Source organism: Cervus canadensis, chromosome 1, assembly GCF_019320065.1.
Source record: "Cervus canadensis isolate Bull #8, Minnesota chromosome 1, ASM1932006v1, whole genome shotgun sequence".
NCBI lineage: Eukaryota > Metazoa > Chordata > Mammalia > Artiodactyla > Cervidae > Cervus > Cervus canadensis.
Genome location: NC_057386.1, coordinates 13,274,046 through 13,288,424, shown reverse-complemented (window position 1 = coordinate 13,288,424; position 14,379 = coordinate 13,274,046). Strand labels below are relative to the sequence as shown.

General features: G+C 41.7%; 1 protein-coding gene across 5 annotated transcripts in view; it reads right to left on the bottom strand.

Moving 5' to 3' along the window:
• The window catches only part of PITPNC1 (phosphatidylinositol transfer protein cytoplasmic 1), a 262,354-nt gene that overhangs the window by 192,584 nt on the left and 55,391 nt on the right, over window positions 1-14,379 (bottom strand). Inside the window, exon 1 of one of the 5 annotated variants that reach the window (XM_043464311.1) lies at window positions 4,680-5,025. The exons of the other annotated variants lie outside the window; for them this stretch is intronic. The gene's annotated coding sequence lies outside the window, so the exon portion shown is untranslated. Of the gene's footprint in view, window positions 1-4,679; window positions 5,026-14,379 lie in introns of those variants that run through there. 5 annotated transcript variants of the gene reach the window in all.

Below are 14,379 nucleotides of genomic sequence, written 5' to 3'. Positions count from 1 at the left end.
TCTGGGAGTGGGTAAAGGACAGGGAAGCCTGGTGTGCTGCAGTCCATGGGGTCACAAAGAGTCGGACACGACTGAGCGACTGAACTGAAGAATACATGTGTATGTATAACAGGAAGGATGAGAAAATACGAGAAGCAGGAGAAAAGCCACCTGGACCCTACACCACCTAATAATTATTAACCTCTTGACTTTTCTCTCTATCTATAGAAGAACCACATACATGTGTTTTTCTACAGAAATACAGCCTCTCTTACTTCATATCATCTTCTATCTATTAATATTTTTCTTTCTTGTTTTTGGCTGCAGCTTGCAGGATCTTAACTCCCTGACCAGAGATCGAACCCAGGGCCCCGACAATGAAAGTGTGAATCCTAACCACTGAACCACCAGGGAATTTCCTAATATTTTTCAGTATCAAAAATACATACATTTAATCTTTTTTAAAAAGACTTATTTTGTATTGGGGTATAGCCAATTAACAATGTGATAGTTTCAGGCAAACAGCGGAAAGACTCAGCCATACATACACAAGTATCCCTTCTCCCCCAAATTCCCCTCCCATCCAACTAAGCAGAGTTCCATGTGCTATACAGTAGGTCCTTTTCGGTTATCCATTTTAAATATAGCAGAACATACATTTAATCTTAATGGCTATATAATATTCTACTGTTTGGATTTATCAAAATAAACTCATCTATCTTTTCATTGTTGGCCATTTGCATTTTTTCCTCTTAAAAATTCTGTTATAAACAACACTGCAGAGAATATTTTTGCACCCAAACCTTTACATATCCATCAGGTTCCCCCCGCCCCAGGTCTCTATTCTCAGCATAAATCTGCAAAGATGTTCCCTCTTTCTCGGGGCCTGCATTAAATCATATGTCTGATAAGTATTTATAAAGCTGCCTTCATTCATTATATTTTTGAGCAAACTCCTATTTATGTTTTGTCAACCGGGAAAACCAAACAAGGTCCAGCTCCCACTCGGCACCTGGAATGAATAATTGACTCCCTACACGTATAAGACAAACTCTCCCTGTACAACGCAGTCCTGGCTAGTAACATGCACAAAAAGGAAAGCAGTAGTAAACCTTGTTTCCTGCTGACAAACCTTGATCTACATCTGTGTTGCCAATTACTTGTTCAACAAACCTGTTACTTTTTTGGAAATAATAAATAATTCAGAGAAAGTCGTTTTGAATCCTCTGACATCTGTTGCTTGTATGACTCTGAATTATTCATCAGTGAGCATAAACAGCATTAATTAAAAAGGGCTGAGGCAAACCATGGAAATAGAAAAATGAACACTGCAGAAGAAAATGCCTTTACTCAACCCATACCTCACTTGTCATTGACAAATATCCAAAGAGCCCGCCAGACCTAGTAATTTAAAGGAACTGGTACACTTAAGATATCAGAAGGCAGGATCTAAATGAGGAACACTATTTCAGGTTTCATGCTTTTTTCCCTCCTTCAGAAAAATCACCTTCTTTGACTTGGTCTCTTTCAGCACTCTACCTGCTCGTTCTCTGGGTCTGAGTGTTGTGGTATTCAAAGGGAAAGGAAATTTACTAATTGAGGTGCAAAAGAATTGCAAGAAGTGTCCCAGATCAAGTCATCGTATCCTCATTTGTACACCGAGATTTAGAAATATTAATGGAAGAGGTCCCCCAAATTAAGAGCGGCTCAATTCATCTGGCTGCCACTGCCTGATCATTTATTTCCATGACGACATTGGCACTTCCTCTCAACCAAGTGCTTTCTTGTGGTAAAGAGCAAAAGAAAAACCTCACAGCCTGGCTGCCTACTCTACCCGGGTGGCCCTGGGCTAATTCTTCCCCTAGTCTGTCTCTCTGCATCGGGAGAGTGATATTAGATTCAGCAACACCCTCCACTGGAGAAAAGCCTACGGACTCTGTGTGTGGAGGGAACGTGTGAGCAGACAAGAGTTTACGCAGAACTGTTGGTAAACATATGCCTCCAGAGGTGGGGCCCTGGGTGTCTCAGTAACTGGTTTCTCAGGGACCAGAAGAAACAGGCCTCTCTGGAAATGCAGGGTGGCGGCTGGGGGGAGCTGCAAAAGGTGGTTTGAGTCAGAAATTTTCAGAGAAACCCATTCCTTTGTCTGGCTCTGGTGACTTGCTCAGTGAGGATTTCTGGACTCCGAGGTAACCTGGACTCCTGCTCCCCTCACCCTGGTACCAACTGCTGGGGTTGTTGTGGGCAACAGAGGAGAAACACTGAGCAGAGAACAGAGCAGCCAGAGAAGGAAGGGGGAGGAAAAAAAAAACTACTAGACTGAAGAAAGCCACAGCCCTGTTTAGGGTCTTTTCAAAACCTCTGAAATCAGAGGCATGACAAGCAATTGGCAAGGTCTTCTTGGTGGTAGCCACTAATGAATGGCTTCTGTGCAAAAATGACCACTCCAGTCTCTCCAGATTGGGTGCAGAGAGACCTCCCAAGGCTTCCAGAAAAAGAGAGACACAGAAATCCTCCACGCACTTTTGAATCCTCTTTCAGTAACACCCTTTCAAAGGATTTCACAAATGGGCACAAACCTCCCCTGTTTTTTTCCCAGTTTAGTTTGTTCCTGCAAGGAGGAAGGTTGGAAGAGGGAAAGGAGATGGTGGAGGGGAGCGCAGAAGAGGGGAGAAACTGCTGGCTCCGCCTGGCTCGGAACGGCCCTTCATCAAAGGGGGCTTGTTCTTAAAACGGCAGAGGACGGGTGGAGGAGAAGCCAAGATGCTCAGTTTCCCAAAAAGAGTTTGAACAGGGACTTCTGTGTCTCTTTCAGGCACTACCGAAAATGCAACTACGAATTTAGAAAAGATCACTTATATAGCACTGGATTTGAAGAAATGAACTAAAAAAAGATCTCTCTTAGAAAGACAATAGATGGATTTGCTGGGTAAGAGGTCCTTCCACCGAAACCCAAGTTCAGCTAGGATGGATGAAGCCTGTTTGTAATGTCTGAAAGTTTCCCAGATGCCCACACAGGCTTTATTTTATTCAAATATTCAAAAAACAAACATTGACCCAGAGTACTTTCTCTTTTGGAAGAAAAAAAAAAAGCACTACCTCCTTCCTTTCTAATCCAATCCGGCTTTAAGTTAGAGGTAAAGTGAAAGTCTTAGGGGATGAATACAAGGTGACCGTTTCATCATGGCAGGATGTCATAGCTCTTAACAGGAAGAGCCTGGAGGCACCCAGACTGGAGTCTTGGTTTGGTGATGATACTATGATGCACCTAGAAATTGGGAGTTGTGAAAACACTCTACATGCAAGTGCTGAGAAAGACTTTAAGGGGGAGGAAGGGAGCACCAGGGTTCTCAATCTAGGAGAACCCACAGGGCAGAGGGAAGCCAGGACCCTCAACAGAGGTCACCCCATCCTTGAATGCTATCTGAATGGTAAAAATAAAACCTGGAGTCACCAGCGGAGATACCAATGGGCAGCTCAACCTTGCCTCAGAGGCAAAACCCAGTGTTTCTAAATTTTACCTCGGAATCTTGTTACAATGCGAATTCTGACTCAGAAGTTCTAGAATGAGGCCTGAGATTCTGCATTTCTAACAAGCTTCCAAATGATGCTCTGCTGCTGGTCTACAGACCATACTCTGAGTTGTAACAGTTCAACCCAGGCAATACATTAGAATCACTGTAGTTCTGAAAGGGAAATCCCTGACTCAGTCCTTCCCATGACCAATTAAATCAGTATGTGTGGCAGTGAGGCCAACCACTGGGATTTTTTTTTTTTTTTTAAGTTTCCCAGGTGAGTTTTATATGCAAGCAGGACTGGGGACCCACTAGCTGGACTATTCTGACTCTCCTTATCAACTAGGTATGTGGACCCAGGCAACTTAATCTCCAAGAATCTCAATTTGATATCAGAAAAAGGGGATATGCTGGCCAAAATGGATTGGTATAGAAACAAGCATTTCTGAAAGCACTTTGAAAGAAGATAAAATACAATAGTTACTTTATTCAAGTTCTTAATTTCCTTGATTGGAATGAGTTCATAGTCCCTGACTAATCAGATTTCACAAATATCAGATGCATGCTAATTCTATGGAATAGAATGGTTTTTAGCTGAGATCTCCCTGTTGTTCTGTTAATGCCCCAAAGCCCAGTGCGTTGGGCTTCTTTCTTAAATGACAATCCCGAGCTCCCTGGGTGCAAGAAAGGTCTTCTGCTGCCAATTTTGGACTTTTGTGCAATAAACAAAGCGTCCCAGGGCATCGGTTCTGCCAGCCACCAACAGATGGCATCAGTGGCCGTGCAAGGTCCTCTCAGCTTCGGCCTTGGCCTTGTTCCTTAATCTGTCACGTTTGCTATCTATGAAATACAATGTCTTGTTAAAAACTAACTGAAAGTTAAAAAAAAAAAAGAAGAAAGAGTCAAAATGAAATGCAAGTGTCTTTGGATAATAAAACAAGAGTTATAAACGAGTAAGAGACCTCAACATCTCCAACTCACTAAGAAAACAATTTTACCAGCAACAGGTACCCAAGCTAGGCTAGTGTCATGTTGGATTTAGAACAAACAGGCGTGCAGAACCCCATCAGTGAGAAGAGCCTCTTGTCCCTAGCTGATAGCACACTGAAGTTGCTTCTCAAACCCACACAGAAGACAAAACAACCCACCACCATGAGGCAAGGCTATAACCTCAACAACACTCACCAGAACAAAGACCCTCTGAGAAGCAGAGCTCCGCTTCCTCTGTGACACAGGAGACACTCTAGGGGTCACAGTGGGGAAAGAAGGGATGATGCTCCTGGCATCTACTGGGTGGAGGCCAAGGATGCTGCCAAGCGCTTCACAAAGGACAGGGCAGCCCCTTGCAACAAAGAATGAGCCAATGTCAACGGTGCTGTGGTTCAAGAAAGCCTCCTCTAGAGGCCAGGAATTTCAGCCAAGAAAATTTAAATTCCAAAAGTCAATTTCCTACTGTTGTCACCAAAAAACATCCTGACGGGGAAGACAAAAGCTAATTAATGGGAACTGCCTCCTGGAGACAAAAATCAACCCTCCCAAGCCTTCTTTGTCCCTGTTTTTGAGTACAGAGTGTTCCTTGTTTTTGCCAAGCTCCCCCCCCGCCCCCCCGGACCTCATTCTCACCGGCATTCTCAGGAACTATGCTCCCTCCACCATGACCTACTCCTGAGCTCTCCTTCACCACCTCCCTCTATCTGTTTCAGAGAGGCTGTTTCCCCCTCTCACCTAGAGAATAAAATAAACAGGACTCAAATAACCTGTTGAGTCCATATTGATATAAACAAGTAATTGGATAAATAAATAAATGGAAGAGAAGGAACAAAACATCCTCACAGAAGAATTCCAAGTAATAAATGTAGAAAAGAATGAAAAAAAAAAGAAAATCACTAGCAGAGCGCAATGGTAGTAATGGCTGCTGGTCAGATACACTGGTGAAAGTTCAAAGTTTTTAAAGGAGAAACAAGATACTTGCACAGCCTCAAAGCATCTCTCCAAAAGCATTTATTAATCCCTTTGGGGGTTTTAGCACCTGTGAACAACCTTGTTTTCATACTCCTCTCTCTACTGGGTAGAGCTTTCATTTCCTTCCCCTTGAATATAGGCTGGATTCAGTGACTCACTACTAATGGATGGAACAGGTCCCAGGGGCAGCTTTCTAGAATTATCAGGATGACTTCTGGCAGTTTTATTCTTAGAGGTCATTGAGATATCTTGACACAATATCCAAATGCATCACACACCTGGGTGTGGCTGGCAGGTGACTTTGGTGCACTGATAGTGTAGCATTCACTCTGAGTGACATTAATTTGCAGAGCAAATCTGGCTGAGGCATAGGCAAAGCAAACCTTATAACATGCCTAAAGTGACAGGTTGGTGTAGCAAAAGAACAATAGCTGGTTCCCAAATTCAGAATTTTTTTTAACAGCCATTCACTTACTGACCACAACCATTTCAAAACCCTTCGTGACAACATCCATTAAATTAATACCCCAGTCACTCTGCATCAGAGTAAATATGAAACAGGTACAACTGAAACCTCTCCCACCAGTCCACACCTCCCTCCCCCCATCTTGTATCTGGAAATCTGAGGTCAGGGAAAAAAACTGGATGCCTCAGAGTTCTTTTCAGCTAAAATGCAAACAAGAGCAGGTTCAAGAAGCAATCAAATGAACCTTAACACAAGAATGCCAGCTTGTTATTTTTCAAACAGTAGGGTCAAAGCCCTGTTAATAGGAGGAAAATTATTGGGGGCAGAAAATTAATATTCACTGCTGAGTCCTCTTTACCATGAGTTGACTCTGGAAGCAAGTGTTTGAAAGATGGATCAGGATGAAAGCGCTACCATCTCCCATCCTACCAACACCAGGGGCCACCACTCTTCCCAGAGCCAGGGAACCCCCAGTGGGGTCCAACTCAAGCCACAGCAACCAGAAGGCATGGGCATCTGATTTGTCTTTCCGGTGTCCAGGAGTAGGTTTTTCAAGGGAGCAGGCTGAGGACACTGCATTTGGAAGGTCAAAGGGGTGCTTTGAAGAGAGACACTTGGAAGAGTGGTGAACTGTGTTGAAGAGCAGGAGTCAGAAGAGGCGAGTGCCTGGCCCTATTCTCTGCTGAGTAAGGCCAAGTGCCCTGCATGTGTGCTTTACCGGGAAAGGGCTGCTCCAAGTGTTGACTGCTAATGGGTCCCCTCTGGTCCCCTAGTCTGTAAAACTGTCTTTGGCCTACAGGAGTATCTCCACCTGGAAGGTTATACCTACCCTGAGGGAGGCCCAGAACCAATCAATGGCTGACCTGGGAGAGGGGAGCAAAAGGCTGACCCTTGGGCAAGGGGACACAGAGCTCCTCAATAACCCAGCTAAAACTCACCTTTCCCCCACCGCCCCGCCACTCTCTGCTGTGCTTAGTCGCTCAGTCACGTCCAACTCTTTGCAACCCCATGGACTGAAACCCCCCAGGCTCTTCTGTCCATGGGGATTCTCCAGGCAAGAATAGTGAAATGGACTGCTTTGCCCTCCTCCAGGGAATCTTCCCAACCAAGAGATCAAACCCAGGTCTCCGGCATTGCACACGGATTCTTTACTGTCTGTGCCACCAGGGAAGCCCCACCCTGCCACTCTGCCCACCCCCAGTCCCTGGGCTAACACATCGTCTCCATGCAAATCCCTTGACTTCTAAAGAACCTGACCCAAGATACTGGGAATTAAGCTTCCTTGAAGTTTTGGGGCAGGGGCAGGTTTGGTAGATCCTGGGAAAAGAATTTCCAGTTGAAGGACTCCAGCGCTTCCTTGAGAACAACTAGGCAGAAAAGACTAAGACCCAGGCCCACTAATGCCCCAAACACTAGAAAGAAAGCTCATGTCCTAGTGCTTCCTTATTGCGATTGAACAAAGGATATCAGGAGATGCATCCCCCATATCTGGGTGACAGAGCCATGTCCTAAAAAGATCCTACAACAAAAGGCTGATTTTGCTAGTTACTGGACACCATGTACCCAAGCTGGGAAAAGCTAAATACTGGCAAATCCAATCTCACAGATCACTTATAAGGCAAAAAAGAGTCTTTTTCAACAAGGTATTTACAATGAGATTTCGCACTGGTGCTAGCATTGCAGCACAGATGATCTTTCCTTGGTGTTTTCCAAGGCTGTTTCCTCTCTACAGGATCAGCAGGAAACTTTCTCCTTTATATACACTCCCCACTGCCTTCCCTCCTTTGCCTTTCTTCCTGCCCCGTGCTCCTCGTGGGGCTTCCTAGGATTACCTCCCCAGTTCTCATCTTAGGGCTGACCTCTGGGGATCACTCTAGGACAGTGTACATCCAGCAACGTAAAACCTTAAAATCTTAGTTCCAGAGCTCATACTCTAAGTGAACAGCCCAAGAATGTAACCTAACTAGTTGTAACTTGCTAAAGTACTTGATTCTTGGGCAAAGTAGTTAAAAGCCAGAGAGTTGTAAAAGAGTGGTCTGAAACAGCCTAGGAATTTTTTACAACTCATAACAATGTGCTTCTTTAGTGCAATTTTAAATTAGCTTTCATAAATCTTGCCTGCTCCATTATATTTCAGATGTTGAATTTAGGACAGTGTTCAAAGATTTTTATGGGGCCAGTTCATGGTTCCAATTCCAATTTATCATTATTCCTTTCCTGACTTCCTTTTGGAGTTCTCCAGCATATGGGTCCTTAAAGACTAAAGAAACCAATGGTTTAATCAAAGAGAAAATGTTCTGTTTCCTCCATTTAGAAATTCATTGAAATAAAGATGAAGTCCATCCTGAACAGCAGGACGTTCTGAGAAAGCCATCAGTCTAAATGCCTTTATGAATAACTATTATGTTAGAAACTCAAAAGATCTTACATCTCAGCCAGATGAATAATCAGGCCACTAGGGAACACAGGGAAGAAAATTAATATAACGCGGGTCTACACATTTTTTTTCTCTGCTTGTCTGAACACATGAAATATCTCTTTACTTTTACCACCAAATACATATTCAGGTAGCTTCTCTTGGTATCAGTGATGCTTCTCAACTCTAAGTTAAGGACTTCTGGAGGCTGAATTTGCTTCCTCCGACCTCCAAAGCACTACGAGCATGCGTGTGTGCTAAGTCACTTCAGCTATGTCAGACTGTGCGACCCTGTGGACAGTAGCCCATCAGGCTCCTCTGTCCATGGGATTCTCCAGGCAAAAATATTGGAGTGGGTTGTCACACCATCTTCCAGGGGATCTTCCTGACCCAGGGGTCAAACCCGCGTCTCTTATGTCTCCTGTATTGGCAGGTGTGTTCTGTGTTCTTTACCGCTAGCACCATCTGGGAAGCTCCCAAAGCACTCTATGAAGTACAAAATTATTATAGCATGAATACAACAACATCCTGCTTAACTTGTAAAAATTGATGGTATGGGCTCAGGGAAAGCTCAATCAATATTGCCATAAATGCATATTAACGAAATACATGCCACAAATTCAATTAAGAAAGTGATTAAACAGTATTGAAACTAAGTATTCAAAAAAAACAAAATTAACCCAAATCCAGCTTTCAGTTCTCCCTACCTGTCAATCAGAGGTACAAAGAGAAAAACCGGATGCGTGTTTATCTCTCTTTAGCTACTATAAACTGTTACTTGCTATGCAAAGGAATCTATAAGTCCAGATTACTACAGGATGCTTATCGTCTTAAAAAACACAAGTGCTAAATATAAGTACTACATTACATTATATACGTGTGTGTATATATATAACTACAATCTATGTATTTGACTATAATTATTCAGTGACAGGGAAGCCTGGTGTGCTGCAGTCCATGGGGTCACAAAGAGTCTGACCCGACTGAGTGAACTGAACCGACAGATTCAGTGATCCGACTAATCATTTTTTCCCTGTAACATGCTATTTAGAAAACACTATTACATCATGTAAATAATTTCCCTGGCTCCACCCCAATTGCATAAAAGCAGTCAATGGCAACCCACTCCAATATTCATACCGGAAAAATCCCATGGACAGAGGAGCCTGGCAGGCTACAGTCCAAAGTGTTGCAGAATTGGACACAACTGAGCAACTGAAGCACAGCACAAGCCAGCAGTCTTTTTTCCAGCACAATGTGTTTGGAAAGTGCCTGCTATGTGGTGTTCTTGTCCACATCACCACATTTAAGCAAGCAACAGAAAAAAAGGAAAAAGAAAGGAAAAAGCAAAATTGTAGCTAAGCTCCCTCCTCCCAACTCATAATCAGCAAAACACTCTCTCTTGTCAAAGGACCAAACACAGGAACTTCAACGATGAGAGCCTGAGAGCCGACAACAACACAGTGATCTTTAAATTCAAGCAGCACACTGTGCAAGCACATGGAATGTTACCCAGTGAGAAGCGGAAGAGAAACTCCCCAGGGAACAGCGATGGGCAGGAAATCCAAGGGCCAGGTTGAGCGTTGACTGTGTGACTAGTTCTGTGATGATGAACAAGTTATGACATACTTTGTGGCTTCATATTCATCTACAGTTAAAACACTGGATTAAATGGTCTAAGGTCCATGCCAGTTCAAAATTCTAAGATTTTAAGGCTATTTCTTCAATACTTAGGCATTGCCAAGATTCCACGACATTGATCCTGACTCCCAAGGCTGCACTGTGGTTGCTGGAGACATTTTGCTTGTCACTCTCCAGCACAATGGGATAGGTTTGGAGAAAAACAGGAAAGACATGTCCTGAATGACATGTGTGTGGTCCTTAAGTGAAAAAAATTACCTATTTCATGTCTTCTCAAAGGGTATGGAGTATCCCTCTTCTAAGACAGACCAGACTAACTCAGGCACTGCTCTGATAGCTGTATACTATCCTGTGCTATTCTACTGACACCTATTATTTATTTGACTCAAGTAGGAAAATTTTAGAAGCATTTTCAAAATGAGAATACAGAATATGTTTTATTTCTAATTTGAGTAATTTGAAGTACCCATGGGATTTGCTCTTATACACACAGTTTTAGGCAAGACAATGAAAGAGTTCTGAGCCCTAGAACACAAATAAAGGCTAACCCCTGCAGCAGGGTGCTGAGGCTGGAAAATACCCAGGCACCTTAAACTCCTTATCCACCACTAATGAACAATGGCAATCCAGAGGCTGACAGAGAAAGTATGGAACATCAACAGGTACTCACTTTGACAGACAATCCTGGGGACAGAATACCTGCCACAGGTAATAAATCACTTCATTTATCTTTTTAGCAGTGCACAGTGGGTTATACCCATACATCACTTTGGCCTCTTTTCTGCCCTGTTGACAAAGGACAACTTGAGAAGGATGGTGGGAAAACTGGGAGAAAAAAGGGAGGGAAACAGAAGAGCTCTGTCCCTTGGCCTGTACAGTATAAGAAATAATGATGGCGATGATGATGTGCAGTGTCACTGTTTTCTAAGTATCAGCTCCATCTGTAAAATCTTACAGCACTTTCTGGATGTACCAATGAAGTGACTATGGGTTGGAAAATAAAGTTAGCTTTCTTCCCAAATCCCTTAGCACACACTATATATCTATAGTCTCAACAGGATCATAAGCACTTGGCTTTCCTAACAATGGGTGAGTTTATGGATTTCACCAATGATACTGTTTAGAAACTGGTACCCTGAGAAGCATAGCAGCACAAAACTTAATATGGTAAATGGGACTTTCTGGTGCAGCAATATGGTGGCAAATTAAGACAATGTGGAAAAAATTTTCTCACTACAAATATTCAAGAACTGGGTAAAATATAAAAAGGAAAAAGCCAAGTGAGAGCATAGTACGAGTGGATCCTGAGACTGCTTTGATAACTTACAGACTTGCATTTTAAAACCCAAGTGGATTAAGGAGTAAAACCGTGAGCTGCCATAAGGCAGAGAGTTGAAACTAAAACCCTTTAGGTGAGGCAGGGTCCTCAACGGGTGGCTTCCTCAATGAAGACCGGGGGAAAAGTTCACCCCCTAGAAAAGGGATCCAACAGGACAAGCATTGTGTCCCCGAACTCTGAGTGAAAAAGAAAAACAAAAAAAGCCTCTCCTCTGAAATACAGATATCCAGACCTGAGCCTTGAACAAAATAATCCAGAAAGTCCCAAACTAAAAAATGAGCAGAAACACTGGCCCCAAACCAGTGATACTCCTGAGAGCTCTAGAATAAGCAATGCAAATTGTTCTGGAGGCTCTGTTATCAGGCCACATGAGATCCCCACACACAAAAAGTAATCCCCACTCAAGATCAGCTTATATGAAAAACGTAAAATTACAGTATACCATAAGCAGAAAACAGCAACCACAACAAACAAAATTGTTAGAATGCCAGGAATTTGAGATCATAAAATTAAAATTTGAAAAAGAGAATACAAAATACAAAATAAATGTGTCTAAAGCTATAAAAGACATAAAAGTAGGGAATAAAACCCTGAGGGAAAAAATATGAAAAACAGTCAGATGTAAAAATAAGCCAAATAGAGATTCTAGAAATGAATATTATAATCATTGAAATTAAAAAGTCAACAGATTAAGTTAAACAGATTAGACACAAATAAAGAGAAAATTAAGTAAAATGGGAGACAGATTTGAGGAAATTGTCAAGGTGTATTACAGAAATAAAAGGGGCATGAAAGAATAGCTTGATTCCAAAAGCATTTAATGCAAGACTCAGATGATGCAAATATAGAGACTGTGTCAGCTTGGACCCTCTAATAAGCAGAAGCCAAGAAAAGATATTGGGAAGAGAGGGATAGGTAAAGAGAAGCCTCAGACCATGATGCAGGTGGGACCTGTGAAAGATAAGGGAGAAAGGAAGAGTGCTGGATAGGATGAGACGCAGAGCAAAGCTCAGTTCTAAGAAAATTCTGGTCATGCAGTGGAGAGACCTTGAGCCAAAATCATGCATTAGAAGAGTCCTACATCCTGAAGGAATGGGCTAGCACTAGTACTCACATCTTACTAAGCCAGCAACTGGGAACAGCCCGGGGCAAGTGTGGCTTTTGAGTAAATCTTGAGACACAGCATCTGGGGTCTCTCAACTATGCTTCCCAAAGCAGAAGATCTGGGAGGCATATTTTCATGGTTGCCAAAATGAAGGGGAGCAATATTTTAAGAGATAATAGTTAAGGATTTTCCAGAATTGTAAAAGCCATATATCCTCCATGTAGAGAATTAACAGCAAGTTCCAAGCAGAATAAATCAAAGCAAACCCACACATGCGATAGTTAAATGGCAGAATATCAAACGCTATAAAATGCCAAAAACGAGGAGAAATTTGAACTAAATGAAAAGAAAATAAGTTGGTAGGTAGGATAATTGGAGTTAATTTCAGACTGCTTTCTAAGAAAATAAATTTAAGGATAACAAATTCAGCAGAAGGAAAAAGGGAGGAATTGATAAAACTCAATTCAGTAAGAGACAGGAAAGGAGAAAAAGAAAGCAAAGAAAAACTATGGGAAATAGAGAACATGAAGTAAGAGAAATAATTTAAAATATCAATAGTTACTATAAATGCAAACAGATTAAAACAGCTGGTTAAAATTTAGCCATATTCTATTTACAAGAGATTCTTATAAATAAAAACCTCTTACTTACTTTACCACTAAGTAAAACCAATTACTGGTTCTTACACAAGACTTATTGATTTCATCAATGAGATAAGATCCTATTCTCATCTGTACAATGGGATGATAATAATAGACTTATTTTTGAGTCTATAATACATTTTTCTTAAAATAACACAAAGAAGTGAAATGAAAATCTTAATCATTCAGTTGTGTCTTGACTCTTTGCAACCCCATGGACTGTAGTCCACTGTACCCCTCAAGGCTCCTCTGTCCATGGAATTCTTCAAGCAAGAATACTGGAGTAGGTTACCATTCCCTTCTCCAGGGGATCTTCCCAACACAGGGATTGAACCTAGGTCTCTTGCATTGCAGGCAGATTCTTTACCATCTGAGCCACCAGCAACACAGCAAAACGTTAACATTTGTGTAATCTTTCTGGTGGGTACATAGGTGCAAGTTTCATTATTGTCTGTATATTTTAATCTATTTGAATTGCTTCAAAAATAAGTGTTGGGAGTCCAGTGGTTAGGGCTCTGAGCTCCCACTGCAGGAGGCATAGGTTCAAGTGTTGCTGGGGGAACTAAGATTCTGCATGCCATGCGGCATGGCCAAAAAAGAAAAAAATTTCTTTAACTGTTTAAATCTATTAAGTCCAATAATCAAGTAAAAATATAAGACCACAGTAAATGAAAGTGTTCTTATACACCATTTGGGAGGGTATGAACTATATACCTTTCCTAGAAAACAATTTTGTAAGATACACAAAAACTTTAAAAATGTAGACACTCTTTAGCCCAGTGATTCAATTCTTGTAATTCATCCCAAGGAATTAATCAGAGGTGTGTACAAGCACGTATGTATTAGTTTATAACTGAGTTACATGTAATGGTGAAAAATTCAAACAACTTTAATGTTGTTGGAAACTGCTTCACTAAACTGTAATGCATCTGTATAACAGAATAGTGTGCAATCATTAAAATTCAGGTTAAGGTTATACAAGATTGCTAATGACAAGTATATATTAATAAGTGAAAAAAGAAACAAAGCATTATGCATAGTATGAGCTTGTTTTAATTAAAAAAAGCATATGTATATATATGTAAACAGACAAAGGACCACCAGTGAAGCACTTCTGGATGGTAGAGATTCTGAATGACTTTTTTCATTGTGTTTTCCTCTGTTTTCCCAATTGTCTGCAGTGAGCATATGGTACTTTGCAGTTAGTGGGGGGTGGGGGGGAAGCAATCATTATTTCTAAAGTAAGTGGCAATAATTCCAGTTTATACTCTAATGCAGGGATCCACAAACTATATCCTGCAGGCCAAATCCAGCC